This window comes from Abramis brama (assembly GCF_963993115.1).
Source record: "Abramis brama genome assembly, chromosome: 25".
In the NCBI taxonomy this organism is placed as follows: Eukaryota; Metazoa; Chordata; class Actinopteri; order Cypriniformes; family Leuciscidae; genus Abramis; species Abramis brama.
In genome coordinates, this window is record NC_139987.1 from 12,168,447 (window position 1) to 12,183,538 (window position 15,092).

At 36.5% G+C, this 15,092-nt stretch overlaps 1 protein-coding gene across 6 annotated transcripts in view; it reads right to left on the reverse strand.

Moving 5' to 3' along the window:
* cadm2a (cell adhesion molecule 2a) overlaps positions 1 to 15,092 on the reverse strand; it is a 467,971-nt gene that overhangs the window by 67,386 nt on the left and 385,493 nt on the right. The gene's annotated exons all lie outside the window — the stretch shown is intronic.

The window sequence follows — 15,092 nt, forward strand, 5'->3', positions numbered from 1 at the left end:
AGCAGACTTTCCATTGGTTCCTCAAGGCTCATCGTAATAACAGAGGGAACAGACTCGTCTGTGGTTGTCTGTGTTATTACTGAATATAATTTGACAGGGTCTAGAACAGCCTCCACTCTGTTTGAAAGCTGGAGTCCATGACTGTCACTTCTCATGAATAGGGCTTTAATGTCAAATCTCTTCTGTTGTACCCTCTTCATCAGCACTGTTCCCCAGTCGCCGCCGAATCCCAGACTTCGGCTTTTTAACTTAGCTGTCAGCGATAAATGCTGCAGTATTTCACTCTGTTCTTTCCGAATGTGACTCGGAGGGCAGAGGAATGTGATGACATTCGGGCCTTGGGGTATGTTACAAGTGACCAGAGAGACTCCAACTTCAGAGAGCGGCTGAACAAAGCTGAAAGAGATTTTCATACCTCTGTTATCACAGAACATCATCTGCCACCTGAAATACACACACACACTCTCTCTCTCTCTCTCTCTCTCTCTCTCTCTCTCTGAAAAAAAAAAAAACAACATTATGAATTCCATCACCTGGCTACAGACCCCATTTCACACACTATAACATTTGGATGTCACGAAAGTGCGTATCTCATTTTCCTTCTCTCTCCACTGGGGTAATGGAAAAGACCGGAAAACTTTTCATTATCTCCGTGTGTCGGGCACAGCAAACACACAATCTACTTCTGGACTTCTTCCATAGTGTTGGTATTCGACACTGAGGTAATACGTAGGATATATTTTTTTCTTGAGACAATATTACTGAAAAGATATGACTGCGTCTTTTTTGGGGGTTTTGGGAACTCAATATTCGCAAGTGCGCTGATCCCAATAGACTGAGACAGTGCGAGAAAAGACAAAACTGGCTGAAGACAGTCTTCTAAGGACACATACACATGGCATGTTTTAATGTCAAAGTATTCTATGCTCACCAAGGCTGCATTTATTTGATCAAAAATACAGTAAAATCAGTACAGTTTTGAAATATTTTTTTACAACTGTTTTTTATTTACGTATTTTTCAAAATGTTATTAATTCCTGTGAAACAATGCTGAATTTTCAGCATCATTACTCCAGTCTTCAGTGTCACATGATCCTTCAGAAATCATTCAAATATGCTGATTTGGTGCTCAAGAAACATTTATTATTATTATTATTATCAATGTTGAAAATAGTTGTGCTGCTTAACATTGTGATACATTCATTTAGGATTCTTTCATACATAGAAAGATCAAAAGCACTGAAATATAATTTTTTGTAATCAATATATATATATATATATATATATATATATATATATATATATATATATATATATATATATATATATATATATATATATATATATATATATATATATATATAATAATTTTAATGCATCCTTGCTGAATAAATGTATTAACGTCTTCCATTCAAAGAAAAATAACAATGATCTTAAACTGTTGAACAGCACTGTACATTCAATGTGTACAAGAAAATGCAACATTCAGAATGTTTCCTGTGATTGTGATTCCATATACAAATACTTGGCCATTAAAAAAAATAAAATAAAAAAAAAATTCATGAAAAGTCAATGCAAGTGACTGCTATTACTTCAAAAACTGCTAACACCCAAATGGGTTAAATTGTTGGCATCCATGTATCTTGTTAAAAGTCATGCTAATTTAAAGGATTTACTCCTGCATTCAAATGTGGCTGTCACTTCCAAATCCCTGCAGTGTGCACCTGTCTTAATGGTATTTTAAGTTACTGGGAGAAATAAAGAAAAGACTTACGGCTTTTATTCTAGAGATGTGTGCCAGGTGCTGTGACAACAGATGTGATGCCCAACTGTCACTTCTTTGAAGCTTTTCAGCATCTCATGACTTTCTAAAGAAGATCCCTGTGTGGTGGAGATTATGCCTGACTCTAACGCCATGTGCTGGAACGACATCCACAACAATCAATCCTGCCCTAAACAGAGATGACCATGATTCAATTAAACTAAAACGACCATGGTAAGACTCAGGCAAAGAGCTGTAGTTCATTTCAAACACTGATATGGCACCATAATAAAGCTAACTTGCATAAATTCCCAGAGCGGTTTATTCAGACGGTTATGGGTCGCAATGATTCAAGCGCTCACATTAAACTAATACAATGCGTGCTGGCTTATTATCCGATACATTTCGAGGTGGTGTATGCTGATCACAGAGATGACTGTGTATCTTCTGGGTAAACAGGCAGAAATGAAAGAAGATGGTTGGGGAACAGGTTTACTATGTAACATAGTGTTACAGTGTTACTACTTTTGCAGAGTAATGCAAAAACACAGCAATAATGTTTCATATGACCCAATGTTCAACAATGGGAATAAATGATTTTTTTTTTCTTCACTGAAACAAATACAATAGTCCATTGCATTTCTCATTTGGATATTACTTTCTTTCTTTCTTTCTTTCTTTCTTTCTTTCTTTCTTTCTTTCTTTCTTTCTTTCTTTCTTTCTTTCTTTCTTTCTTTCTTTCTTTCTTTCTTTCTTTCTTTCTTTCCTTAAAACTGAACTTATTGTTTTACGATTATATGATATATTACTGTATCTAATGAAATCAACCAACCAACCAACCAACACAGAACCCTGGTGAACCTCCTTTTTTATAGAATTGCCACTATGACACAGCTGAAAATACTTGTCAGAAATCTAATAGAACAGAAAGGCAATCATAATGCACTGACATGTCAGCTCAATGGAGCGATACAGAGAAAGAGCGAGCAAGGGAGGGGAAGATTTTTTTTTTGAAAAGAATCTGGAGAAATGAGCCATTCAACTGGTTTGGAACTGTTTTAAATAACAACCGTAATTCGAGATGTCACAACAAAAATCACTTTCATTTAAGATCATCTTATCCTGTCCATCCAGTATGGACTCAATTTGCATGACGGTCTAGATCTTTTAGTATATTTTTTGTTTTGTTTCCATATATTTAGCTTTACCTATAAAATTTAGCATGCCAATAGCATTGGTTGTTAGACAGTTAGCACAGCAAAACTCTCTCAGAAACGTTGTGCCTATAAATATGCACTTTAAAGAAATGACACCACAATCATACACATTCAAACAGACATTTCAGACCATTCAATCTTGTCTCATGCTATTCCCTTGTGAAAAAGAAGTGTGCTTAATTTTATTGAATGTGCATTTTTGTTGTGTTTAAAAATAAAAGTATATTTAAAAAAGTGCTTGCAGATAATATAACAAGGCCACTTACTGTACGTGTATTTAAAGAAAGTACACTTTCATGACTGTTTCTGGTTACACTATGTTAAGGTGTAATTGCTACAGTGTAATTATATACCCATCACCTATTGAATTGTAGGCTACGATGCAAGATATTAAGAATAAAATGACATCAGCAGGTAGCTAATGGTAAACAAATAGAGCAAGATGAATCGCACTTTGGCAATCGTGGTTTTTATGTGTGCTGAAAAAAGAGAAGAAAATGAAAGAGGAGACTATGGACGTGGTCATGGCTAGGGGAAAGAGGCCAGATTTTGTAAGTACAGCTTGAGGTAAGTAGTTTTAAGTTTAAGCGCCATGTCGTGTTGATAAATACGCCATTTCATGTTAGATTTTTATTGGCTAGTCAGTGGACCTTGGTTGTAGCAGCAAACACACTGTGATCATGCTAAATTTCTGACACTGTCAGAAAATTAACGCAGGCTATATTTGGTCGCAATACCGTAACAACAGCCGTCTTTGAACCTCTCTCACTGTACTGTAATATAATATTAGGTTCTATACGGTAGCATTAGAATGCACAAGCAATGTGTGGAACATATATTGAGTGTGTTACGGTACTACTGTTCATGATATAAAAGTTATCAGAAGTTATGGCTGGCTGTCGCATTGTCCTCCATTAGAAAGGTTATCGTTGTACCTATTAAACAACAGAACATGTACGACATAGGACCACCGTTTAGGAGTCACGACCACAGAAATCGCCACACCATTGGTCATCTTTTGCCCTTCTAAAGTGAGTCATAAAGCACTCTCAAGTTAAACTAATTGCATTTAATATCAAATTAAACTATGATTCTTTTTTTCATTTAATTCTTAATAACATGCATTTTAGTGTCCCGAAACATTACATTCACACCCATGTAAGCATATTATTTCCATAAGTAGGCTACTCTTTAAAAGTACACTAAAGTGTATTTATTTTTCACAAGGGTTAAACAAGTGTGCTAATAGTCCAGCAACTTTGAAACATTTTGAAACTATGGCCATAACTAGTTATAAGTTGATTGTTCGGTTTTGAAAAATAGTATAGTTTTGCAATTCACACACTAACTACTGGATTTATAAATGGCAGTCAGTTTAGTGCGACAGGAAGTACAATTCATACGGAAACTGTTGCTGCAAACTCTTCACTCCCAATTCTCCCTCTTTTACTTCATAACTGACAACACCAATGAGCAGCACCGGATGATGATGACTTCATAGGTAGACATGAAGTGTGAATGTTGTCTGAGTGTGTGAAGGGGAGAGTATTTTTTAAGATGCATGCTGGTTTAGGCCCGCACTCCTGAGGAACAGTTTGTGACAGTTTGGCACACACTGTAAGAAAATAACGAACTCCAAATATTTTTCTCCTTGTTTGCCTGATACCGCGAGCTGACAGGTCACTTCTCTAATAAGATACCTGTGACTCAGGCCTGTGTAACAAGACGTTCCCCTCAATCATTTTCAAGTGCCTCGCTTCCTGGAAGAGAAGACGCAGGGGCTTTATGCCCCTCGTTTCAGATGTAACTTTCCCCAATCTCACACTCTGAGAGTGAATCTCTACATCCGTACACCAAAATAAATTATCTGGACTTTAACTTCTTAAAGGGACTATATCCTACAATTATAATTTATCAGATATGCATTATTGAAAATTTCAGATATAGACAAAGAAATACTTTTATTCAGTCAGGATGAATTAATTTAAACAAATGTAACAGTAAAGATGCAACAAATGCTTTTCTTTTTAACTTTCTATTAATCAAAGAATTCTGAAAAAAATCACAGTTTCCAGAAATATATGAAGCAGCCTGACTGTATTCAACATTGATAATAATAAGAAATGTGACTTGAGCATGAAATCAGCATATTATGATGCTGAAAATTCACCTTTGCCATCGCAGGAATAAATTACATTTTAAAATATATTCCAATAGAATACAGTTATTATTATTATTATTATTTATAGTTCATTCTGTATCATGCATCATCCTTTGAAGTCTACTATATGTAGCATGTGACATTCACAATATTAGGTTTTTTTTTTTTTTTTTTTTTTACCAAATAAATGCACCATTGGTTTGCATAAGAGACTCCATTGAAAAACATTTTAAAAATCTTACTATGTTTTTGTTTTGTTTCTAAAAACATGTATGACTTTCCTTTCCAGTAAAACACAAAATATATTGTAAAACTGTTTTTGCCAATACAGTGAAAGTCCAGAGTTGTTTGGGCTTCAATATTCTTCAAAATATCTTTTGTGTTCTGCAGAAGAAAGAGTTACACAGGTTTTCACCGACATGAGGCTGAGTAAGTAATTACAGTTTTCATTTTTTGTGGAAACAGTCTCCAAGTAAAATGAACATGTTTGTTTAAGCTTATCTTATCCTGATTATTAAACGTAAATCAAAGAAAACAAAAAAATATTTTTCATTTCAAAGTCTTTTCAAAAGACACATACATAAAGAAAAATCAAAGCAACATTACCCTTTCCAACATAACCACAAGTTGATGCTAAATGCTTGTGGCGATCATCGTGTTGTGGTTGCCATTACTCTGAACCAGCTCATCCCAGCGTGAACTCAGGGAGCCACTTTTCTTCCATCGATCTGTTTGTCTGACTGTGAAGAATAACTGCAACAAACACCTCAAACGCACCATCATGGAGAGAAGTTACTCCTTCACCAGCGCGCCAATCACATTCAACTACTGAAACAATTGGATAGGTCAGACGAGGTGAGTCATCAGTGTAAAGTATGACTTCTATATACAACTGTGCACTTTCATATTGATGAAAGACAAGGCAGGATGAGGTCCACATTTAAATGAGCTCATGGACACATTTTCGCACATGGTTAATGGGTATTCTGTGCATTATTCCTGTGTAATATGCCATAACACTTATTCTAAATGAGCTAATTTGTTGGTCTGGTGAGCACACAAATCCTGTTAAGGTGTAATTCGAGAGTGGTCAGACTGTGCGAGCTCAAAGGTGAAGAAAGCGGGAGGAATTGTGGGTATTGACGGGCTTTCAGCGAGCAGAAATATTGAGCAGCAAAAAACTGCTGGAGCCCTTGAGAGAACTATAGAGATAGCTGAACTCTCCGTGAGATGCTAAATGTCGAATTAAACAGTCAATCAATTTCAGGGTGAATAAGAGAGGGGAAAAGTGAGCGAGAGAAAGAGTAAGAATGCATCGACACAAGTCAGGCTGGAAATAAATGAGGTCTCGGCTCATAATAAACTCATATTTGTAATAAACAGATGCTGTAGAGCCATAAAATTGTCTTTTTAAATGGAGAGGGATTTGGCTGATGATGCACCATTACACACAGTGTTAATGCCCGACAAGGCCAGGAAGGGCCAGATAGATAGATGAATAGAAAGATGGCACGCTTCTTCTCCATCACACTTTCCTGCTCCCGATCTCTTTAGGTCTCTCTCTGTGGAATGAACATTGAAGAAATTTTGTAGCGAGAGAAGCTAATTTTATTCATAGGACTGAAAGATGGATAAAAGAGAATGGAAAAGAGAGGGAGAGGGAGAAAAGGAAGAGAAGTCGGGAGAAAAAGACAGACAGCCAGAGAAAAAGAGCAATAAAAGATGTATTGAGATTCAGCTGTGTATCAATGCTGCCACACGCCACAGAAACAGAACAGCAACAGCCTGAAGCCAATAATGCTACGCTAGTTACACTAATGCTAACAACAAATGACATGTTTGAAGTTTTTACTGAGAGAAATTCATTGTGTAACCATACCCGTGAATAAAGCTTTACAAAAAAGGCCCTCAAATATGATGATTCCTTTGAGAGGACCCCCTTCTATTTTCCATGCATAAAGTAGGCTATTTGTCAAGCATTATGCTATAAATATATATTGTGATTAATCTCATGATTTCTGACCAGTTTGTATAATGTAGAATGGAATGATACTAATTTCAAATCCATCCATCCATCCATCCATCCATCCATCCATCCATCCATCCATCCATCCATCTGCACGGATCAGCTCTAACACCAATTTGGTATTACCAAAGACAACATATTACACTAAAGGCTGCTTTTAAATGAACAAAATGTCTTTTATGGTGAAATTACATTTATTTAATAGCCTAAACCAGGGGAAACCTATATGGCACAGTGGTAATTGCTGGCATGTGCACAAAAGTGAGAGATGTGTATTTATTTAATTCAGATAAAGTACATCGCACATACAGATCTACATTTTGAGGTAACCATTCAGTTAGGAGCTGTAAATATGATTGTGTTAAATTACGCAAGTCCATGAAAGCGCACAGCTCTGAAAGCACGAGTGCTGCGATTCATGCACACACAAAAGTTACTGACTGATAGAACCGGGATCTATCTATAGACACATTACCATTCGAAAGTTCAGTAAGGGTTTTTTTTTGTTATAATATTTTTTATTAAACATATATACATTAAACTCAGTAAAATTGACAGACTTTACATTGTTACAAAAAAATCATACTTAAAAAAATCTAATAAATGCAGTCCTTTTGAATTTCCTATTGATCCAAAAAATCCTGCAAGAATTTGCAAAAAAAACCACAAAAAAACATGCAGGTTCACACAAAAATATTAAGCAGCATAACTGTTTTCAACATTGATAAGAAATGTTTCATGAGCAGCAAATCGTCATATTAGAATGATTTCTTAATCATGTGACACTGAAAATATATTAAAATAGAAAAAAATATTTTAAATTGTAATACTAATAGTCCTATGTTATAAAAACTCACAATATTACTGTTTTTACTGAATGTTTAATCAAATAAATACAGACATAGTGAGCATAATTTCTTTTAAAAATCATTAAAATAATTCAACCAAGTTTTAAAGGGGTGGTTGATTATGATTTCACTTTTCTAACTTTAGTTAGTGTGTAATGTTGCTGTTTGAGCATAAACAACATCTGCAAAGTTACAATGCTCAAAGTTCAAAGCAAAGGGAGATATTTGCTTTTAAAAAAATCACTTTTTAAGGACTACAACAAACAGCTGGTAGGGACTACACAAGCTTCCTCCTGGGTTAGTGACATCACAAACCCTAAAATTTACATAAACCCCACCTCTGGGAATGCGATTTATAGATTATCAAGACAGAATATGCTAATAAATGACTAGAAGATAACTACACATCAGCTACATAAATTCATCAACTAACCATTCAGAAATGTTGTTTACATGTTGTCACTTCTTGAGTCTCTCCATCTTTCTGACTCCAGTTTGAACATGAAAGGCTAGAAGTTTTTTAAATTTTCAGTGCATGTCTGTGTGAGGTAAAAGGACATGAGCTTTTGAAGCTCCGCCCCCTGTGCTGGGAGCAGCAGCTCATTTGCATTTAAAGGGACACACACAAAAACGGTGTGTTTTTGCTCACCCTCAAAAAGTGACAACTTTAACATGCTATATAAAAATATCTGTGGGATATTTTGAGCTAAAACTTAAAATACAAACTCTGGGGACATCAGATATCTATTTTACATCTTGTGAAAGGACATTATACCACCCCTTTAAACAGTAGTGTATTTTGTGACGAGCAGGGCGGTGGAGTGACGGCTAATGAGCGACACCTGTGAACCACATCGGTCTTGATGTCCGCCGAGGGGCATCTAGTGCCGCCATCAGGCACTGCAAAGAAGTTCTCCCAGCTGGTGGAGGACCGGATGGCAGTGCGTTATGGGAGCCAGCAACTTTAATAATAAAATAAACATAAACAACAAAACAAGAGTAAAGAGGCAGGACTGCCGCATAAACTAAAATGAAACAACAACATGTCCCAGGCCTGGTCCTCTCTCGTCCTTCACTGTCATCACTACTCATCTGATCCTTCTGGAGCTCCTCTGTGGGACTAGAGACCGGTGTGTATCACAGGTGTTGCTCATTAGCACTCGCTCCACTCACATGGCTCTCGGCCCCACCCTGCTTGTCATATATATATAGCCAGACCCCAGGCTAAAAACCTGGTATGAGCTCTTGGTCTACCTAATTGTGGTATCCAGACCTCTTTGGCTAAGCTAATAGATGCTTGGTTGAGCTAGTTAACCATGTTTCCAAATACATGCAGCAACAAAGGCCTGCAGTTCTGCCCCAAACAACTCGTTTGGAGGTGTCTTATTTCACATTGCATCCAGTTACAAACCAAGAGCCGTGCACACATGCAAAGCAAGTAAAAAATGGAGCAGAAACACAAAGAAAGAGATGCAAGGAATAATAATGTGAACTGGCAGTGGGAGAATAATGGAGCACCTGTAGATGCCAAGAGGAATTATCCTGCTCGTTTTCTCTCTGTTCTGTCTGTTTGAGAATGTGGCAAAAATCAGCGCCGTGGGATCGAAGAAAGATGAGGAGGTCTGTGGACTACAGCCACACACTCTTTACTCTAGTAATTACGTCCCTTTCTCAAGGGCACCTTGTCCTCCAGCCTCACATTCGAGTCCGAGAGAGTTGTGGGACGGTGTATAACCACACATGTACAGAACAAAAGCATAATTGAGGCACCACAGTGATTAGCCTCAGTGCCATTCGTTGAGAACGCACATCTGCACCTGTGCATGGACTCTATGGGCCTTCACTGGCAGATGATAAAAAAAAAAATAGCAGCTGTAAATATTTCCCACAAACCCCCTTTGGCCATGCACAAAATTTCTGAAATCTCCCTTCCTCCCTTCCCTCATTTTCACTTTCCTTGAGGCTGCAAAACTATCCAAAACCTGTAAAGAGCAGCACAATGGAGCACTTTTCCCACACATGCACTTCACACACCCATCACTGAGTGACACGAGAGAGGGACAAAACTTCTGGGAGACCAACGGACAAACTTTAAAAAAGGGCTACAGGATATATTTATTTATTTTATTATTTATATTAAGATTATAATATTTTATAAACCAAATCATTCATGATTCATGACTTACAAATTACCATCATTGTAACAATTACCTATTTAAATTTAGACTTAAAAGACATCTTAAATTGCGCCTATAAGCTCTATGCAGATTGTTTCCTTTGTTTACACCCTTTTTATTGCTCAATATTATGTGCTTCATTCAGGTTTTCTGAATGTGCATAGAGATAAAGTGCTTGTTGTCTTAAGCTAAAAAAATGTGACAAAATATTGTATAAACATTCATGAGTCAAAAAAACACTCATACAACACTTAAATCACCATATTTAAACAAGCTCAAACTGCTCTTTTGAGAGGAACAAACTCATCCTGACACTTCAAAATCAGGATTTCCCCCCCGGCTTTCAATTAAAGTTAAAAACTCCAACACAATAATAATAATAATAATAATAATAAACGTAATCCACTTAAATTTGTAAAATAGATGTTTACTTAATGCCACGGTTGTCAAACTGGGGTACGTGGACTGATTTCAGGGGGTACGCGAAAAAAGATCTAAGGCCAGCGACACACTGGCTGCGTGGCGTGAGCGTCTCAGCTGTGTGGCGTGTCCGTTTTTATTTCGGCTCCCATGTTAACAGGTTAGAGTTTGCACACTGCCTGCGTGACACACGCGTCTCAAGCGCGGCTGGGGCCGCGCGGAAAACGCGTGCATGCTAGAAACAGGACCGATGCCTATTTTTTACGCGACACGCAAGCGTGTTGGAAGCGTTTCCAGGCAAAATAGAGTAGGAAAAGATGTTTATATGTCATTTTGACACGAATACATATTAATAAATGTCATTTTGATGTTTGAAAGTGTCTAGGGTTTGACATAAATGCAAATATAAATGTAATGTAAAAAAATATTATCGATTTTCAAATACTGCACCTGTCAATACAGAACGAAATATATTATATAGCCTATTTTGCCGTCAACATATATAACATAAACATCTTTTCCTACTCTATTTTGCCTGGAAACGCTTCCAACATGCTTGCGTGTCGCGTGAAAAAAAGGCGTCGGTTCTATTTCTTAAGACCAAGTATAGGTACAGACTGTTTGTGGAAAATGATCTAAGACTGAAACTGTCCCCAATTCGGCCTAACATCGCTGCATTAGGTAAGAACATCCAGGCACATCCCTCACATTGATTAAACTGGTGATGTGGATGGAGAGGTGGTAGGCCTATTCTGTGTGGTTTACTACAATTTAGTTTACTGTTTACTATTGTTAATGTGTTCTCTTTTTTATTATTATTTTACAGCAGAGAAGTTAAGAAAATATACAATGTTATCATATGTGAAAAGCAATACTTAACAGTATGTGAAAAGTTAACAATAGCTTTAATGAGATGTTGGATATGTGTTGTAGGCCTATTGTGTGTGAGTTTGGGTGCATATCTGTTTAAAATCATTATATTCAGCACATTTGTATCATATGTTGACTTTTGATGAGATTTGTATCATATGTTTATGATTCTATTCACTATTCTCGACAAAATTGATAAAAATAAATATTAATAAAAATTAAAAAAACTTGTTAACAATTGGTGGTGTTGGGGGTACTCCGGAAGATCTATAATGTCTCAGGGGGTACATGCCTGTTAAAAGTTTGGGAACCACTGACTTAATGCATTTATGTTGGGACTACATGAATCATTTTCATTGGCATTAACTGAAACTGACCAAGGGACTTCTAATTCCCAGAATGCTTTGCATGAGAATGGATAGGGAGAGTAACAGTTAAAATGAAGTGCTATTTAATATGTTTTTGTTTAAGATGAGACAGGAGGGAAACTGCATGTTCATTTTTGATGTTCTGTTATGTTGAGATTTAGAAGAGTCTGTTATGTTGGCATTTTTATGTTTCTTAAATTCTAAATAGTTTTATTTTACAGTGAACTATTACAATAGTAACATTTCTTATTTCGTTTTTATTTTAATATTTTGTATCATTTATTTATTATTTTCATTTATTATTATTATTTTATAGCCATATTCATAAATAATCCCAATATTTTTTTCCAAATTGTGCACAGCAAACCTGATTTTTTTTTTTGTAATTGCCTTTTTAATTGCAATCACAATTTTTATTCATAAAAAAATACAATTAGATTTGCCCCCAAGTTTTTCTTGCAAAGAAGAGCCAAACACTATGATCTACATGGCGTAACAGACAATTCAGTTTGTGAGTACTTGAGTGATTGATGTTTTCTGTCAGGACTGACATCAGATAGACTGACAGCTTGCAAGGATAAACTATTCAACCAGCTCCTGGTACAAACTAGAGACATTTCCTCCTGGTTCAGCTAGATTGCAGCAAGCTCTAAATCAAATCAGAAGCCATCCCTAGCAGGCGGATTTCACAAACCCCCCCCTTATCGCCTCCTCTCCTCTGCTATTGATGTGTTTCTTATTAAACTGTTTCTCAAATGTGAAACTTTTTTAGTCGTATTTGAAGCTCATTGTGTTAATAATTAAGCCCTCGCTCATTCTCGCGATCGAGTGACTTAGTCTACACACCTTTTTTGCAGTCAACACAGCATATCTAAACAACCATCCTCTCCAGCACGGATAAAAAACACACATGGACATCCTCGCAGGTGCCGGTCGGCCAGTCACAAAGTTCCTCCCACAGAGCCTGCTTCAGGAGAAAGTAATTGTAGGAAACGCTGTGCTGGCACAGCATGAGAGCATATCTGCACAAATTAACAGACTCGATGCAGAAAAACAAGCAGGTGTGGATGAGTGCTGGGCCAAGGTGAGGAGTTAAATTACAGTAATCATCTGTGACACAAAATATTCAAGCGTTAATAATCAGTGTGGTATTACAACAGCTAATGTAAACATATGGAAGTGCAAAAGAGCCTGTCATATCATTTTCAACCACAAGCCTGAAATCTAACTTTCCTTAAATGAAAAGGTTCATTATATGCTAAGCTCAATCAACAGCATTTGTGGCTTAATGTCAATTAACTCAGACAGTTATCTAAATCAATCTAATCTAATGTGAGTTACATCATAGATTTGTCTCAAACCAGAGTATGTAATGCATTTGATGAAGAACCTATGGACTCTATGGGCCAGACGTTTGGGTCTGACCTTAAGAACAGTTATAAAGTAATATGAATACAATAAGAACAAAGTATGGCCATTTTTGCATAATATGCAATATAGGAATTACATTGGTAACACGTAACCAGTTCATCCACATCAGAAAACAATAAACAATAATAATTAATGTAAGTGTTTTAACAAAAATTGCTTCAAATGTCTGCTTAAAAAACCACGAGAGGCAATAATATAATTATCTGCGGTAATCATCATTATGCCAGAGGTTTTGAAACCCCGAACCCAGAACATTCCTTTAAGAACTTAGGTATTATTAACATGCCCCTCCTCCTGGGAAATTTCATTGGCTAAATTCATGCTTCTCAACACCAAATATGTTCTGACTGGCTGTGATTAGGGCTGCATGATTTGGGGAAAATTCTAAATAAACTCAGATTCAAAATGCATTAAAAAATAAATATTAATTTTTATCACTAAACAATTTTCTTTTTAAATCTAGTTAAGAAAAATAACATTTTTACTTTACAATTAGAATTAGATTAGATTAGAATACTATAAATTAAATTATAATACTAATATTTATAATACATATAAAAGAACACAGTGCCGTGCTTCACTTTGCTTCAATTTCCAGGATGTACAAACTACTTGTCGGTGGCAACTTCCGAATACTTCAAACCGTAATCAGTGTGTGTTCCACAACAGAAAAGACATCCAGTTTTGGAAGACTTTTCAAGACATGTTTTCAAGACATGAACTAACAAGCCACAATTTTTTCTAAATTGGGGAGAAAATTCTAGAAATTCGAAATCACCCAGTGGGATTTCATGTTTCTGTCTGCTCTATGTAGAGATGGAAGTCAGTTGCCTCTGAACACAAAGTCACCACCTGAACGCATAAATCAGACATTCAAAGCTAATTGTTATTCTACTTCCATGTATTCTCTGATCATGCCATACACATCAGAGTCTGTGTGGGCCAGGAAACACTAAGCTATCTTTGACACATGGATCTTTTATAAATCAAAGGACATTTATTATCTCCGTACAAACAACCTGGGGAATTCTCAGATATGGAGCGCCACAATATCATTATAAAATCCAATTCGCCTGGTGTATCGAATACGTCCCATGATTACTTCCACACGAAAAGCTCTGCTGACATAATGAATGGGGCATTTGCCGAGTCTGTGATAACGCTCCTGCTCTGTATTGATCTGATCTGGGAACAGTAGATATCTTTAACGTTGCAGTGGAGAGTCCCTTAAATGGCTCACCTCCCATACCTCATTTATCAAATGTAATCTGTTAGTATTCCACAACATTAATCAAGCTGCTGTCCCACTTTCCCATGTATGTGCGTTCATGTGCTCTCATGACTGTATGTGTGGGAGTCTGGGAGATTGTCTAGTTGTTGATTTTGCGTCTGCTCTTGATTAAGGGTGTTTACAGGTAAAAGTGTGTCTTATAAAGCTTTGCTGGGCCTAATATTGATTCTCTACAGGAATTTATAGCCAACCAATCATACAACAGGTGAACACAAAGCCATTTTACAACAACCAGCCCGGTGTGGAAGAAAATCCAGATGATGTATCCACCCTTTAACTCAGACAATGAGATACAGTTGTAAATCTTTGTACATACAAATGGGATTCTGAAGCTTTCTTTCAAGACCGCCTACATAGCCAGCCACCTTCAAAGGCAACACCCTAACTGTCATGGAACTTTATAAGTGAACGATTTGGAACACACTAGATCGGTACAGCTTACAAACAGAGCTTTGGGATTCAATTCAAAACTGATTTCAAAAGAAGCAAGAGAGTACTTTAATAAGCTTTGTTACAATCTT